Genomic DNA, 27,148 nt, shown 5'->3' with positions numbered 1-27,148 from the left:
TGCAACAAAAGCATTTGACAAAATTCAACATCCATTCATGATAAAAACTCTCAACAAAATAGGTATGGAAGGAACTTATTTCAACACAATAAAGGCCATATATGAAAAGCCCACAGGTAACATCCTAATCAATGGTAAAAACTGAAAGCTTTCCCTCTAAGATATGGTACAAAGCAAGGATGCCCACTCTCACATGTCTATTCAGCATAGTACTGGAAGTCCTAGCTAGAGCAATTAGACATGAAAAACAAATAAAAAAAATCCAAATTGGAAAGGAAGAAGTAAAGTTATCTCTGTTTGCAGATAACATGATCAAATATTTAGAAAATTTTGACAACTCAACAACAACAAAAAACTGTTAGAACTAATAAATGAACTCAGTAAAGTTGCAGAATACAGAATCAACTTGCAAAAATAAGTCATATTTCTATGCACAAACATTGAACTATGCAAAAAGGAGACTGAGAAAACAATCCCATTCACAACAGCAACCAAAATAATAAAATACTTAAGAATAAACCTAACTAAAGATGTGAAAGACTTATACACTGAAAATATAAAACGTTAATGAAGAAAACTAAAGAAGACAGACAGATAAACGGAAAGACAGTCTGTGTCCATGGATTGGAAGAATTAATATTTTTGAAATATCCACACTACCTAAAGTGAGCTACAGATTCAATGCAATTTATATCAAAATCCCAATGGAATTCTTTACAGAAATAGAAAAAACAACCCTAGAAATCTATGTGGACCCACAAAAGTCCCCCTTTAGCCAAAGCAATCTTAAGCAAGAAGAACAAAGCTGGAAGCATCACACTTCCTGATTTCAAAATATATTACAAAGCTACAGTAATCAAAACAGTATGATATGGCATAAAGACAGACATAGATCAATGGAACAGAATAGAGAATCCAGAAATAAATTCATACATCTGTGTTCAACTGATCTTTGACAAGGGTGCCAAGAACACACAATGGGGAAAGGATAGTCTCTTCAATAAATGGTGTTGGGAAAATCAGATATCCACATGTAAAAGAATGAAATTGGACCTTTATCTCATATTGGATACAAAAGTCAACTCAAAATGGATTGAAGACTTAAATGTAAGACCTGAAGCCATAAAACTACTAGAAAAAAAAACATAAGGAAAAGGTTTCTTAACATTGGTTTGGGCAACAATATTTGGATATGACACCACAAGCACAGGCAACAAAAGCAAAAGTAGAGAAGTGGGACTGTATCAAACCAAAAACCTTCTGTACATCAAAGGAAACAATCAACAGCGTGAAAACGCAACCTATCGAATGGGAGAGAATATTTGTAAATGATATATCTAATAAAGGGTTAATATCTAAAATATATAAGGAACTTATATAACTCAATAGCAAACAAACAAAGGACCTGATTAAAAATGGGTAAATGACCTGAGTAGACACTGCCTAAAAGAAGACATACAAATGGCCAACAGATATATGAAAAGGTGCTCAACATCACTAATCACCCGGGAAATGCAAATCAAATCCACCATGAGATATCACCACACACCTATTAGAATCGCTAGTATCAAAAAGACAAAAGATTGCAAGTGTTGGTAAGGATGTGGAGAAAAGGGAACCCTTGTACACTGTTGGTTGGAATGTAAATTGGTACAGCCATTATGAAAAGCAGTATGGAGTTTCCTCAAAAAATTAAAAACAGAGCTACCTTATAATCCAGCAATTCTATTTCTGGGTATATATCCAAAGAAAATGAAATTATTATCTCAAAGAGATATCTGCACTTCCATGTTCTTGCAAAATTATTCACAGTAGACAAGATACAGAGACAACCTAAACATCTGTGGATGGATGAATGGATAAAGAAAATGTGGTATACATATATACAATGGAATATTATTCAGCCATAGAAAAGAAGGAAATCCTGCCATTTGCAACAGGTATCTTGCATTATAAGTTTCTTGCATTGTCTGTTAATTTCAGGTAGACTGTAGTAAGAAAATGATGCATTTTGTAAATTTAAGGTTAAAAATTTAAAGAATGATAATTAAAAGTAAAACAAAATAATTAATAAAGGAGATAAGTGGAATGATAAAAGTGCTTCTTTAACACAAAGACAGACAAAAAAGAGGAATAAAAAACAAGGAACAGATGAAGAAGAATCTTATTGTGATGATGTAAATGTTTAAACCTTGATTATGGTGATGGTTGTACAATTTGGTAAGTTTGCTAAAATAATCATTGAATTGTACATTTACAAGGATGAATTTTAGCTCTGTAAATAACATTTCAATAAAGTTGTTTTTAAAAAGTGTTCATGGGACTAATAGAGAGCAAATAGCAAAATGGTAGACTTAATCCCATCTATATTGGAATTTACATTTAATTTAGATGGACCAAACATTGTAGTTAAAAGCAAAGATTGCCAGATTGAATAAAAATAAGATTCAACTCTATGCTGTTTATAGGAAACACATTTTTAAATGTAAAGACATAGCCTGAAAGTAAGAAATGGAAAAAGGCATACCAGGAAAACTCTAAAAAAAAAAAAACAGCTGATATAGCAGTATCAATATCAAACAACAGATTCTTTAAGATAGGAATTATAATATGAGATATTGAGGAATATTTTATGATGATAAAAGGGTCAATTCAACATGAGAGCATAATATTCCTTGTGGTATATCCATACAGTAGGCTATTATTCAGCAGTAGGAAGAAATGACCTATCAAGCCATGAAAAGACATGGAAAAACTGTTATGGACTGAATGCCTAAGTCACCCCCAAATTCATATGTTGAAGCCCCCAGACCTCCATGTGATGGTACTTGGAGATGGGGCCTTTGGGAGGTAATTAGAATTAGATGCGGTCATGAGGCTGGGGCCTCTTGATGGGATTAACACCCTTATAAAAGATACCAGGGAGCTTTCTTTCTCTTCCTCTCTCTCCACCATGTGAGGACACAGTGAGAAGGTGGCTGCCTGCAGGTCAGGAAGAGAGTTCTCACCAGAACTTGACCATGCTGGCAGCCTGATCTTAGATTTCCAGCCTCCAGAACTGTGAGAAAAGAAGTTTCTGTTGATTAAGTCACCCAGTCTATGGTATTTTATGTGGCAGCCTGAGCTGACTAAGACAGGAAACTTAAATGCATATTACTAAGTGAAAGAAGCCAATCTGAAAAGGCTACATAATGTATTATTCCAACTATATGACATTCTGGACAAAGGAAAAATTATGGACACAGTAAAAAGATCAGTGGTTTCCAGGGGTTAGTGGGAAGGGAGAGATGAATAGGCAGAGCACAGAGGATTTTTAGAACAGTGAAACTATTCTATTTGATATGGTGGATACGTCATTATACATTTGTCAAAGCCCATAGAATGTGCAACATCAAGAGTGAACCCTAATGTAAACTATGGTTTTGGGTGATGCTAATGTGTCAACGTTGCTTCACCAATTGTAACAAATGTACCACTCTGGTGTGAGATGTTGATGCTGGAGGAGGCTGTGCATGTGTGGGGGCAGGAGGTATATGGGAACTCTCTATACTTTCTATTCAATTTTGCTGTGAACCCAAAACTTCTCTAAAAGTAAATTCTATATAAGAACCCCACAATATTCCTGAATTTCTTTGTATCTAATAAAATAGCTTCAAAATATAAGAAGCCAAAGTTGATAGAACTAAGAGAAGAAATAGAAAAATGCACAATCATCATTGGATATTTTTAACAATTCTCTCTCAGTAAATCTTAAACAATTAGACAACAAATCAGGAAGGATGTCAAAGATTTAATCAACACAGGAATACCTGGTATTAAGGGGTAATTGGATAGATTCCTAAAAAAGTAATTTTGCATAAGGTTTACTAGGCATCCTTCAATAGCTCCGTTGATAGAGTGGAGGACAGTAGGATGCATATTCTGGTAAACATCCTTAGGTCTCTGATTAAGGCTCAAAAGAGAACACAGGTATTTTGCATACTGAAAAGTCAAGAATGTGGACTCCACAATGTCTAAGCTGTAAAAGGGGCCTGATAAAAAGAATACGCTTGGACCTAGAAGATCTAAAGAAATAGACTATAAACATAAAGTGTGTTTATAAGTTGTTTGGTTTCTCTGAATACTGAGCACAGTTGCAGGATCTCTACCCCTAGAGTCATACAGAGGTCTATAGTAAGTCTCTGAAATTGAGAGAAAAAACATTCTGCTTTTGAGAGTCAATCAAGAAAGAAGCCACACTGTAGTGGATGAGATTCCCTGTTCTTGGGCTAAGATCTTGCAGGCGCATTGTTCCTGGACCTTAGACTTCCTAGGCTTTAAGTCTCTGAAGTTCTTTCACATATGAGGAAGATCCCTGGCACCAAGTCTCCTGAGTGACTTTGGGTGCTTATTTTGGACATGTGCAGAGTTTCCCAAGTGGCTCCAGAGAGGATAAGGTTGCAGGCATTTCTTCTAGTTTCTCTTGCACACTCACTTGTCATTATGTCATGCTCAGCAGGACAAATAAACATGGCCAGAGACCTCAGAAGATAGCACCATTTGATTCCATTTTGTGTAATTCAGCTGAGACCTCTGGTATTTCTAGAGGTGGGCATCCTGAAGTCGAAGTTCTATCCACATCTAAGGGTGGTACAGTGGCTGCTGCCATTCCCCAGTATTGGGACGTCCCTTTCTCTATCCTTAACGCTAGGCTTCACTATCTTGCCAGGCTTTTCCCTCTTATTTATAAGTGAGGCCTCTCATTTATTCCCTCTGCTACCACATTGAGTACACATCTCTTCCCCGGATACTGCTCTCAAGACATCCACAGGTCTTTGACTCCTCCAATTCTCCTTCCTCACTTCTATCAGAATTCCAACATACAAAACTGATCTCTACTGCAGTGGTTCTCAAAGTGTGGTCCCTGGATCAGTAGCATCAGCATCACCTAGCAACCTGTTAGAAATGCAAATTCTCAGGCCCCAGGTTTACTAAATCAGAAATTCCAGGGGTTGAGTCCAGCAATCTATCTTTTTAACAAGCTCTGCAGGTGATTGTGATGCATGCTCAAATTTGAGAACCACTGTTCTACTGTTTAAAACCTGCACCCCTGCCCCCCAGTAATTTGTCTCCACACAGGCGAGGAGCTCCAGCCCCAATGTGCCTATGCCTATACCTTTGAAAATACATTTTGGTTCTTTTTCAGAGACCCCATAGAAGATCTCAGAGTTAGCACGCTTCCTCCCATCCCTGATCCCTGCACTTTTATGTTGAAACTTACAGATTTCAGGAAGAGATCTCTGTTTCTGAGCACAAATTTCCATTTTTTAAGGACACCAGTCATACTGGATTAAAGTCCACATGAGAGAACTCATTTTAACTCGATTATCTCTGTAAAGATCTTATTTTCAAATAACATCACATTTTGAGGTACTGGGGATTAGAACTTCTGTATATCTTTTTGAGGGGGACACAATTCTAGCCACAACAGAGACCATGGAATTTTATGGGAAGCTCTTGGAAAAATTCCTTTTATGTGTCCTAAGAACCTCCAACACTACCATGAGATTAATTTTCCCTTTTCTTGGGAGGCATAACTGATTAAGAGACAATGACTATTGTCTATTCTTAAGGAAGTAAACCAGGTCTGGGTGCCTCTTCCCTGACATAAACTGGATATTTCCATTAGAGAGGGGAATATAGAACCTGAACATACACAACTTCCCTATTTAAAGCTCTTTGTGGGAATTTGCTTCCAAATATCTTTAATCTTATCAAATAAAGAATGTGATTAGTTGTTACCAGGGAGCCACAATTTCTGCCCTTAGAAGGCAGAAAATCAGCCCAAACACCCCCCAATTCCATCCCTCAGCCTTTTGCTGAGACAGTCACTTGTTTTTCTCTGCAAGTCTAGGCAGTAGTTGTGAATTAATACCTCTGCTACTGCCACACACCACACACTAGCAAAAGAGACACATCAGCCCATTGGTGTTCTGTAATTTCCACTTCGTTGTAATTAAAAAAAGCAAGAGTTCCTGATACTGAACCTCTTAATCTCAAGTTCATGTGCCCGATACACAATAAGCCAATTACTGAGACACTGGTGCTTGGAGGTAGAGAAAGATTTATTTGAATTGGCCAAAAGGAGAAGGTGGGAGGACAGGTTCTCTCAAATCTGTCTTAACAAGAGAATAAAGCATGAGGTTTTATAGAGCTAAGGGGCATGGCAGGAGGAATTTCAGAGAAACGAAGGGGAAGTCCACGTTTCTTTCACTCCAGATAAGCCCTCAGGCAACGAGACTTCTGGGTGTAAGCAGCAGCTGGGGACTGGTTATCTGGTGGTTCTAACTTCCTTAAAGGCATTCTTTCTCTTTGGCAAAACAAGCTCAATTCTTGCAACCCTTGATTCACTCCTCAGGTTAAATAAGAAAACAGCAAAATAAGCTTATAATGAGGCATGGATTAACTTCTTTTCCTCTATGTCTGTGTTGAGAACAAGGTTGAAGGGTAATCATGTTCTTATTGAATATTTACTGTAACCCTCAGGTACCTGGCTTCATTCTTTTTCACATAGGGAGTGTGGAAACCCAAGTTTGGTGGACCTAAGACAGAAAATCTAACATTTGGGGGACCTGAGGTGTGGCTACTCTTCCCTGGGTCAAGAGGAATAGCTGTATGAATTTATTTTTCTTGTCCTGCTCCCAGCCTCCTCATCCAAGGCCTGCAGGCTTGGGCTTCTAGGGACCATGAGGAAGGGGAGCACGTTGAGCTCTGAGGAATCCTGGGTGCCTGGAAAACCAGCCTGGGCTCAGAATCTTGGCTCCGCCCCTGGGGAAGGGCATCTCCGGCCATCTCCTTCCCCAGTAACCAGTAACAATAGCCACAAGCGGCTACAACAGCTAGCGGAAAAGGGACCTTTCTGGAAGATGCAGAGATATATATTCCAAAGAAAGGGACCAGAGGCTTCCCAGCAGCAGGAATCTGTTCAACCTCAAAGACGACCTTCTCTTTGGGAACACAGAATTAGGAGAGGAAGGCTCTGCAGACTGCTCAGGCTGAGAGTGGGGAGCAGGCATCAATTGCGGCTGGCCATAGGTGGAGTTGGGTCTCAAGGAGCAGATGGGAACTAGCAGATAAGCTTTAACTCATGGCCCATGCTTCCTGGAGACTCGAAGACTCGTATCAAACTCAAGGTTTTTTTTTTTTTTCCTGCTTTATCTCCCTAAATCCCCCTCTGTACACAGTTGTATATCCTAGCTGCTGGTCCTTCTGGTTGTGGCATGTGGGACACTGCCTCAACATGGCCTGATGAGTGGTGCCATGTCCATGCCCAGGATCCAAACTGGTGAAACCCTGGGCTGCCGCAGCGGGAGCACATGAACTTAACCACTCGGCCACTGGGCCAGCCCCTCAAACTCAAAATTTAGCAAAGAACTGAAGTTATGGTGCGCTGGGGTGGCAGGGAAAGACAGCTTTGCTCTTCTTTACTCCACTTCCACCATCTCCACCATCACTTCCACCTCTACGACCATCTCCTCCTCCTCCACTACCACCACCTCCTCCCCCTACCTTGCCAAGTGATCTGGAGTCTAAATCAAGGAGTTCATTCATCTGTTCAATAAATAGTTTTTGAGTGCTTATTGGCGCCAGGTGGAAGCTGACACAACCCCTGCCTTCGGGAAGCTGTTATGTTCTAGATCCCAAGAGCTTCACTTCCTGAGTGGACAGTTTGTTTTGAAAATCTTTGCCTGTAGTTCCTGGAGTGAGAAGAGCTTTTCAGGGTGGGCGCATGCAGGTTCTAGTCCTAATGGAGTGGAGAAGGGAGGGAAAAACTCTTCCTTGGTGTCCTTTGGTGGCATCTAGAATCATGGCCTCAGGCCAGGGGTCTGAGAGAACAAAGCTCAAAAAAGGCAGAAAGGTAGAACTAGGGAACAGACACAGACATGACACAAGGTTGGTAGTGTGACCAAGCAGTCCAAGGTGCTGGATTTAGGCTCCAGTCTCTTTGGAGGCCTGGGTTCGTATCCGATCATTGATAAGACTTTGTTTCTTAAGTGATCACTGCTCCAGATAAAAGTTCTGTGAATCCATGTGGGGTTTGACCTAATCTCAAATCCTAATATCTGACTTTCTGAACACCAAGCTCTAGACTAGGGGAATGAGACCAGTGGATGAATGACTCACAGTTTACCTTCGGGGAGCTCACAGGTCAGTAGGATACTCAGACCACTAAAATACTCACCCTTCCCAATCTTTGCCTTCTGTTTGGAAGTGAGCTGATAAGGTCTTGCCAAAGGGCTGACATTTAAACCGGTGTGCTCAAGTTGAGAGAAGAGAGGTAGAGAACCTTGGAACCTCGAGATAACCTTGAAAGTGCAGAGTATGTCTTGTAAATGGGTAGGGTGGGACATGGAGGGGAGCAGGGAGTGAAGTGAGTCTGTCTCATCATTTGCTCCTGAGTGTTAACTCAGAAAAATTCAGGCAGTTGCACATAGCACCAAAAGTGTTCCTGCTATTGACTGCCTCTAGGACCTCTACTGTATTTCCTACAGGATGTTCACTCTTATTTCTCCACCTGCAGCTGGTCTCCCCCCTACAATGACACCTGCTCCCTCACCCCCCCCCCCCCTTTCTATCTCTCTTTCCAGGCCCACCATCAAGATAGTAGAGGAGATGGGTTAAGCAGGAAGAGAATCATTAAGGGACACAAGTGCTCAAGGAATTGATTCAGTTCTCAGGCTTGAGCTAGCCAAGGAAGACCACTTGGACCCCCACCTGGCCTGCAAAGAGTCCTAGGATGGATTCTAAGTCAGAATTTAAGCTCTTTGAGGAACACTCTCACTTTCTGACCTTTGAGGACAATGCCTTTCCTGTCCCATGTGCAAAGTCTTTGGTGCCCAGAGGGTGATTGGGCATGAGTTGGCACACACCACTTGACTTGGCTTGAATCCAGAGTTGTCCCTTCCTCAAGGCTTTAAGAAGAAGCCGTTAGTTCATTTTAGTAGGTGATAATGGAACCTGACTGGCTTGTGCCCTAAAGGAGGCAAGAGATAAGGTTGTCTTCGTGGCTTGTTACTCTAGTTAACCTCGACAATAGTGACATTTTGGACTGGATAATTCTTTAGTGTTGAGGTCTGTCATGTGTATTGCAGGGTGTTTAACAGCATCCTTGGCTGCTACCCACTAGATACTGTCCCAGTTGTGACGATGGGAAATATCGTCAGATAATTTCCCCTGGGAGGCAAAAATTGTCCCTAAAGACTGAGGGTGCAACTATTATCTCCCAGTGGGTGGCTTATCTTCTCAGTCTCTTAACAGTGTCTTCTGAAGAGCAAAATTTCTTAATTTTGATGAAGAACAATTAATCGTGTTTTCTTTCATGGATCATATTTTGGTGTTGTATCTAAGAAATCTTTCCCCATCACAAGTTGACAAAGGTTTCATTCTGAATATTTCATAGTTTTGGTTTATAATCCATTTTGAGTTAATTTTTATATGGTGTGAAGTAGGGATCAAAATTATTTTTTTTCACGTCAGTTGTTAAAAAGACTACCTTTCTCTGCTGAATTGCCTTTGAAACTTTTCCAACAATATTTTGATGATGTAAGTATGGTTCTATTTTGGGACTCCTGTTCTACAGACCTATTTTTTGTATCTTAATGCCAATACTACAGTCTTGATTATAGCGGCTTTATAAATCTTGACATCAGGCAGAGTGAGTCCTCCAACTCTGTGCTTCTTTACAAAGTTGTTTTGGGCATGATATGTCTTTGATTTCCATACGAATTTTGGAATTAGCTGGTCTATTTCTGAAAAAACGAAGAATCCTCTTGTTAGGATTGGGACTTCAAAAACACAACGTATAGAAGAGAACTGAGATGTAGAGAGAGGTAGTTACCATCAGAAAGAGTAGGCAAGGTGCTGCCTAACACCTGGTAGTGTGGCCGAGCGGTCTAAGGTGCTGGATTAAGGCTCCAGTCTCTTCGGGGGCGTGGGTTCGAATCCCACCACTGCCAATGAGTATCTTTTGACAGTTGCAGAACCGAGATCAAAGATAAAGAATACATACAAATGCTGTGAGAGGCTAGCAGCCCTGGATTAGGGCTGAGATGAGTGGAGGAGTGTAGACAGTGAGCTTTAGGTCAGACCATTCAAGTCCAGTGGATGCCCGATTTCTGGTCGATTAGCGCACACGACATTTTGCCAACTGGTAACATTTTGACAAGTATGCAAAGAGAAAGTTCAATAGGAGGGTAGGGGTTGGGAAGAAACAAGTTTTAAGATCTGACAGTGGTAGGCATGACACCAGAAGAAGAAGCTGTCACATCTGGCAGGAGGATTTATATAAGGGCTGGGAAGGGACAGGGAGTGGTCTTTTGTTTGTTTTTGGTTTTGTTTTACCTTTTTTTCTTCATAAATGGAAACTCACAGAGGCTTCGCGGGCAGTCTATGAATGAACTTCAAGAGGCAACTCCTACGGCAAGATCACATTGATACCTAATTGGTGTCAATTTAAATTCATGGCAGTAATCTCAAGTGCATCTGCATGACAATCTGACTATTTTTCTTAATCCCTTCACTACACCATTCTTAAAGACTACTCTTTCTTCTCTTCTCCGTCCTCAAAACACCTCATATGTTCTCTCTCTCAGCTTTCTATTTCACTGAGAAAACAGAAGCAGTCATAGGAGGACTTCCGCAAGGTCCCCATCTACCTGCATGTGAGTACCTTACCTTTATGCCTCCTGTTACCGTGGATGATCTATGCGAGATCTGGGCACTAGATGCCATCCTTGATTGCTTACCCAAGAACCTTCTTTCCAACAGCTGTTTTTTCTGTCTTCTGCTGGATCCTTCCCTACAGCCTACTAGTATGCTGCTATTTCGATCCCATTATCAAATGAAATTCGCGGTTCTGGGAGAGAGAAGGGAAGTGGATACAAGGCTCACCTTATACCTGTGGTCACTCCGAGGCTCCAGGTTGCTCTTTCTAGGTCTAGGAGTAACATGCCAACAAATCCTGTAAAGAGCTGAAGTTTCGGTGTGTGGGTGGCGTGTGGGAGCTGACTATCTTTTTCTTCCTTACCTCTCTTCCCTCCAACATTCATAGGAAGTGATGCAGATTAAGATGTACCCACCTTCAACAAATCGGTGAGTGCATATTATTTGTCTGAGCTTGGCTCTAGGAGGCAAAGCCAAGTCCTTAAGAAGTTCACTTTCTAAAATGCAAAGAACTTTTCTCAAGCAAATGGTGATGCTCAGTCCAACCTTTCATTTAGTCTATAAAATGTGAGGAGAGTAATTGGGGAAAGATTTACTTGTGAGGTAGCGTGGCCGAGCGGTCCAAGGCGCTGGATTTAGGCTCCAGTCTCTTCGGGGACGTGGGTTCGAATCCCACCGCTGCCAATGCTTTAGTGTTTTTTAAATAAACCAATCTGCTAAAATCCTCCCTTTAAGTTTTTCTAATGTATTAAAAGTGGGTACAGAAAATTTGGATCAACAGCAGGTGTATGATTCATGAGGGAGAACCTCACAATCTAGCTGAGTATATACGTTACTGATCCCCCAGTGTGAAGACATAATTATTCCTTTTCTATAATTTACGAAAAAAGAGAATTGCTGCTCCCTCATGAAGTCACTGAAATACTGCACGCTCTAGAAACCATTCTGATTAAAAAGAACCAGGGCTTCTTAGGGGAGTGGCTGATTTCAGGTTTGGGGTAGGAAACCTACATGACCAGATGGCAAGAAAGCAAGAATTTCTGCAAATTGCTGGGTCATATCAAAAGTTTACAAGAGCCAAAAACAAGAAGTTTCCATTGGCCAAAGGTGGAACAAACCAAAATATGACTAAAAGAAATGCTTGCTGCAATTGATTGCAATGCATTGAATATAAGAACATATAATGATCTTTTAATTGTAGAAAGAAAACCAACTCATTGATCACCAGTGGGGATCACCAGTAGGGAGAAACTGATTTCCTCTGAAATTTGGTAATTAATGGGTAAAAGTCAAGCATTATCTCTACCTATTTTACGTAAATTCTATTTAAGATAATTGAGTAGCTCTCGTTGATGAATAAAAGTTCTTTGAAGAAGAAATCTAGCCAGCAAATATGGAAGAAATAGAGAATTAGAAATCATAATTTAGCAACCCCTAAAACTGGTTCAAGCTGTGATAATATTGATTCAAATCTGTCATTTAAGAATAGGTTGATGGGGGAATTTACAATGGAGGGATCGAGCTGTATATATATACATATATATATATATATGAACCCACTGATCAATATTATCATTTAAAATTGAAATGTGGTGATGCTCAATATATGAAATATGTAGGACTGCTTCTGAAGTACTGTTGTGAAAATTCTAACCTGAACTTAATCAAGCCTTTACAGTTAATGTTCGATTTTCTAGAAACGAGAAAGCAGCATAGAGCAGCATAAGTTAAATTCAACAAAAGGAAGCATCAGACCAATAGAGAATGTATAACATTGCCCAAAACAAACTAATTCAATTTCTTTAATACCTCACTTAGGAGAGAGGGAGAGAAACAGAGACAGAGAGAAAGAGACACAGAAAGAAAGAAGCTGGTTGAAGACAGAACAGACTTGCAGACGAAGCAACCAAATAGATGTGTGAACTTTATTTCAATCCTGATTAGGTCAAGAAACCTATTAAGTGCTGTTCTGAGAAAATCAGGGAAATTTAAAGATATATTATGTATTAGATGTTACAAAAATTGAATGTAAATTTTGTTAGGCATAAATTTGTGGATATGTAATAATTTTTCCTGTTAATAGAGAGTCGTACTGAAATATAAATGGCGATGTTCCATGATATCTAGATTTACTTTAACATACTTCAGATAAAAAGAAATAAAATTTTTAACAAAGAGATAAAGAAATTGGCAAAATCCTGATAATTGTTAAATATGGATAATGATTATGATGATTTTATACCACCACTTACATTATAAGAAAATTGACAAAGATAAAAATGAATTTCCCTTAGATTTTGAACACAATCTTGTATGTTTTATACATACTATTTATGAAACTCTGATGTGAAACAGGAACTTCTCCTCTTGTAGGTAAAAGCATTTTTGTTCTCTAAAGACAATAAAGACTTATTTGAGGTCTTGCATCCTGATAATTATCCAGATTGTATAGGTATTGTTCATTTTATACTCGTCAAGCTCATCTACAGTTGGGCTATTTCGTTCTAGAGAGTGAATCTTGTTAGTTCAGATGACTGTCATTGAACATCCTTAACTAAGTTTCCTTTGTACTTCCTATTAGGATTTCTGTAAGGTAAAGTTTGCATATTCAGGGTGGACCACTTATTTTAATATTTACCTTTAATATTATATATATGGGTGCTATCAATATTCCGTGAAACAGTATTCTACATAACATTGGTAAATCAGTCAAATGTACACATAAATAAATAGATGTAAACTAAATGATTACATTAGCTTTGAAACAAGACTTTCTATTGGGAGAAGGTGCTGAAAAGAAAGTTGAGCACAAAAGACAGAAAGGTCCCATATACACTCTCACAGCTCTAGTTACAATATTTATCTCTAAAACAAAAGTGTGCTCGGACATCTATATTTTCTTAAATTGATCAGCCAATGGTAATGCTTTATTAATAATAAAAATGCAGAGACACTAGATTAACACTGGATAAACAATTTGGCTTGAAATTGAAGATTTCTCCAAAATGTTGAGGAAAAACTAGTTGTACAAAAAGCCCGAGGTGCCCAGACAATAAATAACGAAAACGACAGTGAGGAAGACATGACAAACTTTTTAATAAACTACCTGCACTCTACATACGATTTTCTCTAAGTTTCAGATAGGATACATTACTCTGTAACACCGTACTTGGAAACACAGGGGAGGTTGAGCTAATTCTGAAAGAGGAGTGACTGATCCTGCTCTGCTGCGTGGTGTCACAACCACCTGCCTCGATGCCCCTGCTCCTCCTGACCTGGACAGACAGCCGTGGAAGTCGAGGGAGAGACCGAGAGAAAGAGAGCGAGAGGGAGAGGTGGAGGGAGACAGCCAGACAGACCCAGAGACAGAAGGCAACTCTCTGCTCTCTGCCTTGTGGATGGAGCTGGGTTCCAGGGCTGTGGCTGGGCGTGGCGGGCAGTCTGGGCACACGGAAGGCGGCCAGGGAGTGGTCCTTGGTCTCTGCCCTCCTGCGGCAAGGAGACTCCGGAGACCCGACGGACAGCTGGAGCTCCTCAGCGAGAGGACTGCCAGCTGAAGCGAGAGGAAGGCCCTGGGGCCAACCGAGCAGCCTCTCTCGCGCGAGCCCTGAGCCCACAGGTGGCTTTGGGCAACCGGAGCCCGGGCTTCCCCGTCCTCTTCCTCTCCTGCCATGCCGCCCCCAGTCTCCCCCCGGGGGCCGGAGAGGGGGCCGGAGAGGGGGGGCTCTGAGCCTTCCCTTCTCTCCCACCACCGCCAACTGAGCCGGGCTGAGCCCCGGGCCGTGGAGTCTCCACAGGTGCGGGCCCAGGGTGCCGTGCCCTTGTAGCCTCCCAGGTGGCCCTCGGGAGCAAGGGTTGGCTCTGCAGCCACAGAGGGTCCCCAGCCTTGAAGGGCCCCATGGGAGGAGGCCAGTGGCCAGGGAGCCAGGGCAGAACCTTGGGCCTTCCTCGGATGCGCCCCCTGACGGGACGCGGAAGGTGCCGGAGCCTTGGGCCAGCTGCTTGGGTGCTTTGGGGGAAGGGCGGCGGGGAGGTGGGGGGCGGGCGAGGGCCGGCAGCTGTGGGCCCTGGCGCCCGGCACCCCGAGGGTGAGACTCCGCCCCTGCCCCCGCCCCCGGGGCACATTCGACTCTTCCTGCCTGGGGCCTCCCCGAGGGCAGCAGGGCCCTCGTCGTGGCGGGTGCAGACACGCATGTCTCCAGGGCAGGAGGTGGGTGGCGACACGCTCATTCCATGGCGTGTCACTTGGACGTGGCTTGCCATGCCTCTCTGGGACTGTGGAAGGCTGAGGGAGCGGTCTCGGGGTGGCGGGCAAATCCCAGGGGGGATCTGCAAGGTTTGTGGAAGCCCTGGAGCCGGGACAAGGGGTCCGAGCCGGGCCCGGGTCTGCGCTGCCCCTTTCCCTTGGTCCCTGGTCCTCTGCAGGAAGCCCACAGAACCTCGAGCTGCTCCGCGGAGCCACCGCCTCTGCCAAGGGAATGGCGGTGGGTCGCTGGGCAGAGGAGGGGAGGCGAGCCGCGGGACTGGCGGCGCTGGCTGGGGACGGGTGGGCGTGCTCTCCGGGCCTGGCCCGAGAGCCTTCCCGCCTCCCTGGGATGGCAAAAGCCAGGCGGCGGTGGGCAGCTGGGCCGGGTGGCGGGGGCTGGGGGGGGACGAGTCAAAAGCTGGGCGCGGACCCCGGGGCGGTGGGGACGGGGAGTCGGTGGGGCGCGGGGCGCGGCTTGCGGGGGCGCGGCGGGGAGGAGGTGGGCGGGGCGCGGCGCTTAGAGACCGGGCTCCTTGAGGGGCCTCCGGGGCACCTGGCGCCTGCCCTTGGCAGCCGCACGCCCAGGCCGTGCCCTTTCGGGCGGCTTCTCCTCCTTCCCTTTCCTCAGCAAGCCCTCCTCCAGCGGACACGGGCATCCGTTCCGCCAGCGCCCCTCTGCCCTCGCTCTGTAGCCGGCTCTCTGGCCCGTCGTGGCTGCGCCTGTCCTCCCCGCCTGGAGACAGGGCTGCGGGGAGGGGCGATAGGGCAACAGGTGAGAGCCCCGGGTTGGGGCGCGGGCGCGGGCGCGGGCGCGGGCGCGGGCGCGGGCGGGGGCGGGGCGCGCCCAGGCCTCTCGCAAGTCGCCGGCCAGGGAAGCCCCGGCGCTACCAAGCCCAGGCTTGTGCGCGGCTCTCTTGCCAGCAAAGGGGCTTCGACCACCCCGCGTGTGTTGGCCCCCGGGGCGGCCCAGTGTCCTGGGCCCCGTCATTTCCAGGAAAAGCAGTGCCCCACCTTTGGAGGCGTGCACCCTTCGATAGCTCAGCTGGTAGAGCGGAGGACTGTAGCCTGGACACGTGTGGACATCCTTAGGTCGCTGGTTCGATTCCGGCTCGAAGGAGGTGCCTGACAGCTTTTGCCCCATCCTGCATCAGGAGGGGCGCTAGCGCCCGGCGCCCAGCCCCACCGCTGCTGCCCCTGCCCTTGGGCCCCCCTGCAGCATCGCAGCCGCCTCCCTCTCCCAGGCCAAAGCCAGGAAAGCCTCTCCCTTCCACCGACACAGGGACTGGACGGGACGGGACGGGACGGGACAGGACGGGCCGGCCTGCTGTCACTAGGGAGCACACGCCCGCTTGCTGCCCGCACTCCACGCACACACGCACGCACGCACACCCGTGCCCTGTAGCGCATAATCGGTCCCCCTGGCTCCTGCCATATGGGGTGGCCTCCACCAAACGCCGCGCCCTTTCTCCTTTTCTTCACCCAGCCCTCCTGCTTCCCAGCGCCGCCTCTGCCACCACCCCACCGCTTTGCTCCGTATACCTGCACAGCAAGCTGCCTGCCACACAGGTGGGCCCTGGAGAGCCATCCACGGCGAGCTCCGGAGGCCGACCAGCAGGCACGCTGTCACCCCGTCGCGCTGGGCACCCACGGCCCTGGGGCGTCCTTCTTGAACACTCGGCCTCTCCATCTCTGTCTCCTGCTCCGCCTCCTCCTGGGATGCTGCTCTCACCGTCTCTCTTCTGTCGAGCCCACCCGCAGTCTCTCTAGCTCTCTTGCTCTCTCCATCTCTCTTGCTACGCCCACACCCCCCGGCCCTCCTCTCTGTCTCTCTCTGTCTCTCTGTGTCTCTGGCACTCTTTCTCTGTCTCTCTCTTGATGGGCCCATCAACACGTACACCTACAGAGACAGCAAACCCTCTCTCCTGCCCCGCTTTACCTAGTCGCGGGACAGAAGCGCCACCCTGAGACATTTCCAGCCATTGCCAATTGCGCAGCTGCCCCGGGGGAGGCTGACTTGGGCAGGAGCGGCAGGCGGCAGGGCCCTTGGTGGGCCTTGAGAGCCGGCTTGGGAACCTTGGCCGGCCGGGTCAGCTGTCCTGTGCATCTGAGGACGGGGCTGCGGCCCCCCGGGCAGCCCCTCCACTTTCACTCGCCTCCACACCCTTTCCTGTCGCCACGGGAGGGGTTGAGTTCCTTCGGAAAGAGCGGTGACTGATCCTGCTCTGCTGCGTGGTGTCACAACCACCTGCCTCGATGCCCCTGCTCCTCCTGACCTGGACAGACAGCCGTGGAAGTCGAGGGAGAGACCGAGAGAAAGAGAGCGAGAGGGAGAGGTGGAGGGAGACAGCCAGACAGACCCAGAGACAGAAGGCAACTCTCTGCTCTCTGCCTTGTGGATGGAGCTGGGTTCCAGGGCTGTGGCTGGGCGTGGCGGGCAGTCTGGGCACACGGAAGGCGGCCAGGGAGTGGTCCTTGGTCTCTGCCCTCCTGCGGCAAGGAGACTCCGGAGACCCGACGGACAGCTGGAGCTCCTCAGCGAGAGGACTGCCAGCTGAAGCGAGAGGAAGGCCCTGGGGCCAACCGAGCAGCCTCTCTCGCGCGAGCCCTGAGCCCACAGGTGGCTTTGGGCAACCGGAGCCCGGGCTTCCCCGTCCTCTTCCTCTCCTGCCATGCCGCCCCCAGTCTCCCCCCGGGGGCCGGAGAGGGGGCCGGAGAGGGGGGGCTCTGAGCCTTCCCTTCTCTCCCACCACCGCCAACTGAGCCGGGCTGAGCCCCGGGCCGTGGAGTCTCCACAGGTGCGGGCCCAGGGTGCCGTGCCCTTGTAGCCTCCCAGGTGGCCCTCGGGAGCAAGGGTTGGCTCTGCAGCCACAGAGGGTCCCCAGCCTTGAAGGGCCCCATGGGAGGAGGCCAGTGGCCAGGGAGCCAGGGCAGAACCTTGGGCCTTCCTCGGATGCGCCCCCTGACGGGACGCGGAAGGTGCCGGAGCCTTGGGCCAGCTGCTTGGGTGCTTTGGGGGAAGGGCGGCGGGGAGGTGGGGGGCGGGCGAGGGCCGGCAGCTGTGGGCCCTGGCGCCCGGCACCCCGAGGGTGAGACTCCGCCCCTGCCCCCGCCCCCGGGGCACATTCGACTCTTCCTGCCTGGGGCCTCCCCGAGGGCAGCAGGGCCCTCGTCGTGGCGGGTGCAGACACGCATGTCTCCAGGGCAGGAGGTGGGTGGCGACACGCTCATTCCATGGCGTGTCACTTGGACGTGGCTTGCCATGCCTCTCTGGGACTGTGGAAGGCTGAGGGAGCGGTCTCGGGGTGGCGGGCAAATCCCAGGGGGGATCTGCAAGGTTTGTGGAAGCCCTGGAGCCGGGACAAGGGGTCCGAGCCGGGCCCGGGTCTGCGCTGCCCCTTTCCCTTGGTCCCTGGTCCTCTGCAGGAAGCCCACAGAACCTCGAGCTGCTCCGCGGAGCCACCGCCTCTGCCAAGGGAATGGCGGTGGGTCGCTGGGCAGAGGAGGGGAGGCGAGCCGCGGGACTGGCGGCGCTGGCTGGGGACGGGTGGGCGTGCTCTCCGGGCCTGGCCCGAGAGCCTTCCCGCCTCCCTGGGATGGCAAAAGCCAGGCGGCGGTGGGCAGCTGGGCCGGGTGGCGGGGGCTGGGGGGGGACGAGTCAAAAGCTGGGCGCGGACCCCGGGGCGGTGGGGACGGGGAGTCGGTGGGGCGCGGGGCGCGGCTTGCGGGGGCGCGGCGGGGAGGAGGTGGGCGGGGCGCGGCGCTTAGAGACCGGGCTCCTTGAGGGGCCTCCGGGGCACCTGGCGCCTGCCCTTGGCAGCCGCACGCCCAGGCCGTGCCCTTTCGGGCGGCTTCTCCTCCTTCCCTTTCCTCAGCAAGCCCTCCTCCAGCGGACACGGGCATCCGTTCCGCCAGCGCCCCTCTGCCCTCGCTCTGTAGCCGGCTCTCTGGCCCGTCGTGGCTGCGCCTGTCCTCCCCGCCTGGAGACAGGGCTGCGGGGAGGGGCGATAGGGCAACAGGTGAGAGCCCCGGGTTGGGGCGCGGGCGCGGGCGCGGGCGCGGGCGCGGGCGCGGGCGGGGGCGGGGCGCGCCCAGGCCTCTCGCAAGTCGCCGGCCAGGGAAGCCCCGGCGCTACCAAGCCCAGGCTTGTGCGCGGCTCTCTTGCCAGCAAAGGGGCTTCGACCACCCCGCGTGTGTTGGCCCCCGGGGCGGCCCAGTGTCCTGGGCCCCGTCATTTCCAGGAAAAGCAGTGCCCCACCTTTGGAGGCGTGCACCCTTCGATAGCTCAGCTGGTAGAGCGGAGGACTGTAGCCTGGACACGTGTGGACATCCTTAGGTCGCTGGTTCGATTCCGGCTCGAAGGAGGTGCCTGACAGCTTTTGCCCCATCCTGCATCAGGAGGGGCGCTAGCGCCCGGCGCCCAGCCCCACCGCTGCTGCCCCTGCCCTTGGGCCCCCCTGCAGCATCGCAGCCGCCTCCCTCTCCCAGGCCAAAGCCAGGAAAGCCTCTCCCTTCCACCGACACAGGGACTGGACGGGACGGGACGGGACGGGACAGGACGGGCCGGCCTGCTGTCACTAGGGAGCACACGCCCGCTTGCTGCCCGCACTCCACGCACACACGCACGCACGCACACCCGTGCCCTGTAGCGCATAATCGGTCCCCCTGGCTCCTGCCATATGGGGTGGCCTCCACCAAACGCCGCGCCCTTTCTCCTTTTCTTCACCCAGCCCTCCTGCTTCCCAGCGCCGCCTCTGCCACCACCCCACCGCTTTGCTCCGTATACCTGCACAGCAAGCTGCCTGCCACACAGGTGGGCCCTGGAGAGCCATCCACGGCGAGCTCCGGAGGCCGACCAGCAGGCACGCTGTCACCCCGTCGCGCTGGGCACCCACGGCCCTGGGGCGTCCTTCTTGAACACTCGGCCTCTCCATCTCTGTCTCCTGCTCCGCCTCCTCCTGGGATGCTGCTCTCACCGTCTCTCTTCTGTCGAGCCCACCCGCAGTCTCTCTAGCTCTCTTGCTCTCTCCATCTCTCTTGCTACGCCCACACCCCCCGGCCCTCCTCTCTGTCTCTCTCTGTCTCTCTGTGTCTCTGGCACTCTTTCTCTGTCTCTCTCTTGATGGGCCCATCAACACGTACACCTACAGAGACAGCAAACCCTCTCTCCTGCCCCGCTTTACCTAGTCGCGGGACAGAAGCGCCACCCTGAGACATTTCCAGCCATTGCCAATTGCGCAGCTGCCCCGGGGGAGGCTGACTTGGGCAGGAGCGGCAGGCGGCAGGGCCCTTGGTGGGCCTTGAGAGCCGGCTTGGGAACCTTGGCCGGCCGGGTCAGCTGTCCTGTGCATCTGAGGACGGGGCTGCGGCCCCCCGGGCAGCCCCTCCACTTTCACTCGCCTCCACACCCTTTCCTGTCGCCACGGGAGGGGTTGAGTTCCTTCGGAAAGAGCGGTGACTGATCCTGCTCTGCTGCGTGGTGTCACAACCACCTGCCTCGATGCCCCTGCTCCTCCTGACCTGGACAGACAGCCGTGGAAGTCGAGGGAGAGACCGAGAGAAAGAGAGCGAGAGGGAGAGGTGGAGGGAGACAGCCAGACAGACCCAGAGACAGAAGGCAACTCTCTGCTCTCTGCCTTGTGGATGGAGCTGGGTTCCAGGGCTGTGGCTGGGCGTGGCGGGCAGTCTGGGCACACGGAAGGCGGCCAGGGAGTGGTCCTTGGTCTCTGCCCTCCTGCGGCAAGGAGACTCCGGAGACCCGACGGACAGCTGGAGCTCCTCAGCGAGAGGACTGCCAGCTGAAGCGAGAGGAAGGCCCTGGGGCCAACCGAGCAGCCTCTCTCGCGCGAGCCCTGAGCCCACAGGTGGCTTTGGGCAACCGGAGCCCGGGCTTCCCCGTCCTCTTCCTCTCCTGCCATGCCGCCCCCAGTCTCCCCCCGGGGGCCGGAGAGGGGGCCGGAGAGGGGGGGCTCTGAGCCTTCCCTTCTCTCCCACCACCGCCAACTGAGCCGGGCTGAGCCCCGGGCCGTGGAGTCTCCACAGGTGCGGGCCCAGGGTGCCGTGCCCTTGTAAGCCTCCCAGGTGGCCCTCGGGAGCAAGGGTTGGCTCTGCAGCCACAGAGGGTCCCCAGCCTTGAAGGGCCCCATGGGAGGAGGCCAGTGGCCAGGGAGCCAGGGCAGAACCTTGGGCCTTCCTCGGATGCGCCCCCTGACGGGACGCGGAAGGTGCCGGAGCCTTGGGCCAGCTGCTTGGGTGCTTTGGGGGAAGGGCGGCGGGGAGGTGGGGGGCGGGCGAGGGCCGGCAGCTGTGGGCCCTGGCGCCCGGCACCCCGAGGGTGAGACTCCGCCCCTGCCCCCGCCCCCGGGGCACATTCGACTCTTCCTGCCTGGGGCCTCCCCGAGGGCAGCAGGGCCCTCGTCGTGGCGGGTGCAGACACGCATGTCTCCAGGGCAGGAGGTGGGTGGCGACACGCTCATTCCATGGCGTGTCACTTGGACGTGGCTTGCCATGCCTCTCTGGGACTGTGGAAGGCTGAGGGAGCGGTCTCGGGGTGGCGGGCAAATCCCAGGGGGGATCTGCAAGGTTTGTGGAAGCCCTGGAGCCGGGACAAGGGGTCCGAGCCGGGCCCGGGTCTGCGCTGCCCCTTTCCCTTGGTCCCTGGTCCTCTGCAGGAAGCCCACAGAACCTCGAGCTGCTCCGCGGAGCCACCGCCTCTGCCAAGGGAATGGCGGTGGGTCGCTGGGCAGAGGAGGGGAGGCGAGCCGCGGGACTGGCGGCGCTGGCTGGGGACGGGTGGGCGTGCTCTCCGGGCCTGGCCCGAGAGCCTTCCCGCCTCCCTGGGATGGCAAAAGCCAGGCGGCGGTGGGCAGCTGGGCCGGGTGGCGGGGGCTGGGGGGGGACGAGTCAAAAGCTGGGCGCGGACCCCGGGGCGGTGGGGACGGGGAGTCGGTGGGGCGCGGGGCGCGGCTTGCGGGGGCGCGGCGCTTAGAGACCGGGCTCCTTGAGGGGCCTCCGGGGCACCTGGCGCCTGCCCTTGGCAGCCGCACGCCCAGGCCGTGCCCTTTCGGGCGGCTTCTCCTCCTTCCCTTTCCTCAGCAAGCCCTCCTCCAGCGGACACGGGCATCCGTTCCGCCAGCGCCCCTCTGCCCTCGCTCTGTAGCCGGCTCTCTGGCCCGTCGTGGCTGCGCCTGTCCTCCCCGCCTGGAGACAGGGCTGCGGGGAGGGGCGATAGGGCAACAGGTGAGAGCCCCGGGTTGGGGCGCGGGCGCGGGCGCGGGCGCGGGCGGGGGCGGGGCGCGCCCAGGCCTCTCGCAAGTCGCCGGCCAGGGAAGCCCCGGCGCTACCAAGCCCAGGCTTGTGCGCGGCTCTCTTGCCAGCAAAGGGGCTTCGACCACCCCGCGTGTGTTGGCCCCCGGGGCGGCCCAGTGTCCTGGGCCCCGTCATTTCCAGGAAAAGCAGTGCCCCACCTTTGGAGGCGTGCACCCTTCGATAGCTCAGCTGGTAGAGCGGAGGACTGTAGCCTGGACACGTGTGGACATCCTTAGGTCGCTGGTTCGATTCCGGCTCGAAGGAGGTGCCTGACAGCTTTTGCCCCATCCTGCATCAGGAGGGGCGCTAGCGCCCGGCGCCCAGCCCCACCGCTGCTGCCCCTGCCCTTGGGCCCCCCTGCAGCATCGCAGCCGCCTCCCTCTCCCAGGCCAAAGCCAGGAAAGCCTCTCCCTTCCACCGACACAGGGACGGGACGGGACGGGACGGGACGGGACGGGACGGGACGGGACGGGACTGGACAGGACGGGCCGGCCTGCTGTCACTAGGGAGCACACGCCCGCTTGCTGCCCGCACTCCACGCACACACGCACACACGCACACACACGCACACACGCACACCCGTGCCCTGTAGCGCATAATCGGTCCCCCTGGCTCCTGCCATATGGGGTGGCCTCCACCAAACGCCGCGCCCTTTCTCCTTTTCTTCACCCAGCCCTCCTGCTTCCCAGCGCCGCCTCTGCCACCACCCCACCGCTTTGCTCCGTATACCTGCACAGCAAGCTGCCTGCCACACAGGTGGGCCCTGGAGAGCCATCCACGGCGAGCTCCGGAGGCCGACCAGCAGGCACGCTGTCACCCCGTCGCGCTGGGCACCCACGGCCCTGGGGCGTCCTTCTTGAACACTCGGCCTCTCCATCTCTGTCTCCTGCTCCGCCTCCTCCTGGGATGCTGCTCTCACCGTCTCTCTTCTGTCGAGCCCACCCGCAGTCTCTCTAGCTCTCTTGCTCTCTCCATCTCTCTTGCTACGCCCACACCCCCCGGCCCTCCTCTCTGTCTCTCTCTGTCTCTCTGTGTCTCTGGCACTCTTTCTCTGTCTCTCTCTTGATGGGCCCATCAACACGTACACCTACAGAGACAGCAAACCCTCTCTCCTGCCCCGCTTTACCTAGTCGCGGGACAGAAGCGCCACCCTGAGACATTTCCAGCCATTGCCAATTGCGCAGCTGCCCCGGGGGAGGCTGACTTGGGCAGGAGCGGCAGGCGGCAGGGCCCTTGGTGGGCCTTGAGAGCCGGCTTGGGAACCTTGGCCGGCCGGGTCAGCTGTCCTGTGCATCTGAGGACGGGGCTGCGGCCCCCCGGGCAGCCCCTCCACTTTCACTCGCCTCCACACCCTTTCCTGTCGCCACGGGAGGGGTTGAGTTCCTTCGGAAAGAGCGGTGACTGATCCTGCTCTGCTGCGTGGTGTCACAACCACCTGCCTCGATGCCCCTGCTCCTCCTGACCTGGACAGACAGCCGTGGAAGTCGAGGGAGAGACCGAGAGAAAGAGAGCGAGAGGGAGAGGTGGAGGGAGACAGCCAGACAGACCCAGAGACAGAAGGCAACTCTCTGCTCTCTGCCTTGTGGATGGAGCTGGGTTCCAGGGCTGTGGCTGGGCGTGGCGGGCAGTCTGGGCACACGGAAGGCGGCCAGGGAGTGGTCCTTGGTCTCTGCCCTCCTGCGGCAAGGAGACTCCGGAGACCCGACGGACAGCTGGAGCTCCTCAGCGAGAGGACTGCCAGCTGAAGCGAGAGGAAGGCCCTGGGGCCAACCGAGCAGCCTCTCTCGCGCGAGCCCTGAGCCCACAGGTGGCTTTGGGCAACCGGAGCCCGGGCTTCCCCGTCCTCTTCCTCTCCTGCCATGCCGCCCCCAGTCTCCCCCCGGGGGCCGGAGAGGGGGCCGGAGAGGGGGGGCTCTGAGCCTTCCCTTCTCTCCCACCACCGCCAACTGAGCCGGGCTGAGCCCCGGGCCGTGGAGTGTCCACAGGTGCGGGCCCAGGGTGCCGTGCCCTTGTAAGCCTCCCAGGTGGCCCTCGGGAGCAAGGGTTGGCTCTGCAGCCACAGAGGGTCCCCAGCCTTGAAGGGCCCCATGGGAGGAGGCCAGTGGCCAGGGAGCCAGGGCAGAACCTTGGGCCTTCCTCGGATGCGCCCCCTGACGGGACGCGGAAGGTGCCGGAGCCTTGGGCCAGCTGCTTGGGTGCTTTGGGGGAAGGGCGGCGGGGAGGTGGGGGGCGGGCGAGGGCCGGCAGCTGTGGGCCCTGGCGCCCGGCACCCCGAGGGTGAGACTCCGCCCCTGCCCCCGCCCCCGGGGCACATTCGACTCTTCCTGCCTGGGGCCTCCCCGAGGGCAGCAGGGCCCTCGTCGTGGCGGGTGCAGACACGCATGTCTCCAGGGCAGGAGGTGGGTGGCGACACGCTCATTCCATGGCGTGTCACTTGGACGTGGCTTGCCATGCCTCTCTGGGACTGTGGAAGGCTGAGGGAGCGGTCTCGGGGTGGCGGGCAAATCCCAGGGGGGATCTGCAAGGTTTGTGGAAGCCCTGGAGCCGGGACAAGGGGTCCGAGCCGGGCCCGGGTCTGCGCTGCCCCTTTCCCTTGGTCCCTGGTCCTCTGCAGGAAGCCCACAGAACCTCGAGCTGCTCCGCGGAGCCACCGCCTCTGCCAAGGGAATGGCGGTGGGTCGCTGGGCAGAGGAGGGGAGGCGAGCCGCGGGACTGGCGGCGCTGGCTGGGGACGGGTGGGCGTGCTCTCCGGGCCTGGCCCGAGAGCCTTCCCGCCTCCCTGGGATGGCAAAAGCCAGGCGGCGGTGGGCAGCTGGGCCGGGTGGCGGGGGCTGGGGGGGGACGAGTCAAAAGCTGGGCGCGGACCCCGGGGCGGTGGGGACGGGGAGTCGGTGGGGCGCGGGGCGCGGCTTGCGGGGGCGCGGCGCTTAGAGACCGGGCTCCTTGAGGGGCCTCCGGGGCACCTGGCGCCTGCCCTTGGCAGCCGCACGCCCAGGCCGTGCCCTTTCGGGCGGCTTCTCCTCCTTCCCTTTCCTCAGCAAGCCCTCCTCCAGCGGACACGGGCATCCGTTCCGCCAGCGCCCCTCTGCCCTCGCTCTGTAGCCGGCTCTCTGGCCCGTCGTGGCTGCGCCTGTCCTCCCCGCCTGGAGACAGGGCTGCGGGGAGGGGCGATAGGGCAACAGGTGAGAGCCCCGGGTTGGGGCGCGGGCGCGGGCGCGGGCGCGGGCGGGGGCGGGGCGCGCCCAGGCCTCTCGCAAGTCGCCGGCCAGGGAAGCCCCGGCGCTACCAAGCCCAGGCTTGTGCGCGGCTCTCTTGCCAGCAAAGGGGCTTCGACCACCCCGCGTGTGTTGGCCCCCGGGGCGGCCCAGTGTCCTGGGCCCCGTCATTTCCAGGAAAAGCAGTGCCCCACCTTTGGAGGCGTGCACCCTTCGATAGCTCAGCTGGTAGAGCGGAGGACTGTAGCCTGGACACGTGTGGACATCCTTAGGTCGCTGGTTCGATTCCGGCTCGAAGGAGGTGCCTGACAGCTTTTGCCCCATCCTGCATCAGGAGGGGCGCTAGCGCCCGGCGCCCAGCCCCACCGCTGCTGCCCCTGCCCTTGGGCCCCCCTGCAGCATCGCAGCCGCCTCCCTCTCCCAGGCCAAAGCCAGGAAAGCCTCTCCCTTCCACCGACACAGGGACTGGACGGGACGGGACGGGACGGGACGGGACGGGACGGGACGGGACGGGACGGGACTGGACAGGACGGGCCGGCCTGCTGTCACTAGGGAGCACACGCCCGCTTGCTGCCCGCACTCCACGCACACACGCACACACGCACACACACGCACACACGCACACCCGTGCCCTGTAGCGCATAATCGGTCCCCCTGGCTCCTGCCATATGGGGTGGCCTCCACCAAACGCCGCGCCCTTTCTCCTTTTCTTCACCCAGCCCTCCTGCTTCCCAGCGCCGCCTCTGCCACCACCCCACCGCTTTGCTCCGTATACCTGCACAGCAAGCTGCCTGCCACACAGGTGGGCCCTGGAGAGCCATCCACGGCGAGCTCCGGAGGCCGACCAGCAGGCACGCTGTCACCCCGTCGCGCTGGGCACCCACGGCCCTGGGGCGTCCTTCTTGAACACTCGGCCTCTCCATCTCTGTCTCCTGCTCCGCCTCCTCCTGGGATGCTGCTCTCACCGTCTCTCTTCTGTCGAGCCCACCCGCAGTCTCTCTAGCTCTCTTGCTCTCTCCATCTCTCTTGCTACGCCCACACCCCCCGGCCCTCCTCTCTGTCTCTCTCTGTCTCTCTGTGTCTCTGGCACTCTTTCTCTGTCTCTCTCTTGATGGGCCCATCAACACGTACACCTACAGAGACAGCAAACCCTCTCTCCTGCCCCGCTTTACCTAGTCGCGGGACAGAAGCGCCACCCTGAGACATTTCCAGCCATTGCCAATTGCGCAGCTGCCCCGGGGGAGGCTGACTTGGGCAGGAGCGGCAGGCGGCAGGGCCCTTGGTGGGCCTTGAGAGCCGGCTTGGGAACCTTGGCCGGCCGGGTCAGCTGTCCTGTGCATCTGAGGAGGGGGCTGCGGCCCCCCGGGCAGCCCCTCCACTTTCACTCGCCTCCACACCCTTTCCTGTCGCCACGGGAGGGGTTGAGTTCCTTCGGAAAGAGCGGTGACTGATCCTGCTCTGCTGCGTGGTGTCACAACCACCTGCCTCGATGCCCCTGCTCCTCCTGACCTGGACAGACAGCCGTGGAAGTCGAGGGAGAGACCGAGAGAAAGAGAGCGAGAGGGAGAGGTGGAGGGAGACAGCCAGACAGACCCAGAGACAGAAGGCAACTCTCTGCTCTCTGCCTTGTGGATGGAGCTGGGTTCCAGGGCTGTGGCTGGGCGTGGCGGGCAGTCTGGGC

General features: G+C 54.0%; 6 non-coding genes across 6 annotated transcripts; all 6 read left to right on the top strand.

Annotated features, from left to right (window-relative positions):
• Positions 1–9,913: 9,913 nt before the first annotated feature.
• On the top strand, positions 9,914–9,995 carry TRNAL-AAG (transfer RNA leucine (anticodon AAG)). Its single transcript has one exon. It is a non-coding gene; the product is annotated as a tRNA-Leu (tRNA).
• A 1,308-nt stretch (positions 9,996–11,303) lies between these two features.
• TRNAL-UAG (transfer RNA leucine (anticodon UAG)) lies at positions 11,304–11,385 on the top strand. The gene has a single exon. It is a non-coding gene; the product is annotated as a tRNA-Leu (tRNA).
• A 4,589-nt stretch (positions 11,386–15,974) lies between these two features.
• TRNAY-GUA (transfer RNA tyrosine (anticodon GUA)) lies at positions 15,975–16,064 on the top strand. Its single transcript is given in 2 exon segments — positions 15,975–16,011; positions 16,029–16,064. It is a non-coding gene; the product is annotated as a tRNA-Tyr (tRNA).
• Positions 16,065–19,218: 3,154 nt separating this feature from the next.
• TRNAY-GUA (transfer RNA tyrosine (anticodon GUA)) lies at positions 19,219–19,308 on the top strand. Its single transcript is given in 2 exon segments — positions 19,219–19,255; positions 19,273–19,308. It is a non-coding gene; the product is annotated as a tRNA-Tyr (tRNA).
• A 3,118-nt stretch (positions 19,309–22,426) lies between these two features.
• TRNAY-GUA (transfer RNA tyrosine (anticodon GUA)) lies at positions 22,427–22,516 on the top strand. The gene is given in 2 exon segments: positions 22,427–22,463; positions 22,481–22,516. It is a non-coding gene; the product is annotated as a tRNA-Tyr (tRNA).
• A 3,161-nt stretch (positions 22,517–25,677) lies between these two features.
• Positions 25,678–25,767, top strand: TRNAY-GUA (transfer RNA tyrosine (anticodon GUA)). Its single transcript is given in 2 exon segments — positions 25,678–25,714; positions 25,732–25,767. It is a non-coding gene; the product is annotated as a tRNA-Tyr (tRNA).
• Positions 25,768–27,148: the final 1,381 nt, after the last annotated feature.

This window comes from Equus asinus, chromosome 2 (genome assembly GCF_041296235.1).
Source record: "Equus asinus isolate D_3611 breed Donkey chromosome 2, EquAss-T2T_v2, whole genome shotgun sequence".
Classification (NCBI taxonomy): domain Eukaryota; kingdom Metazoa; phylum Chordata; class Mammalia; order Perissodactyla; family Equidae; genus Equus; species Equus asinus.
Note: the sequence above shows the minus strand (reverse complement) of the source record. Positions and strands in the feature narration are given on the sequence as shown.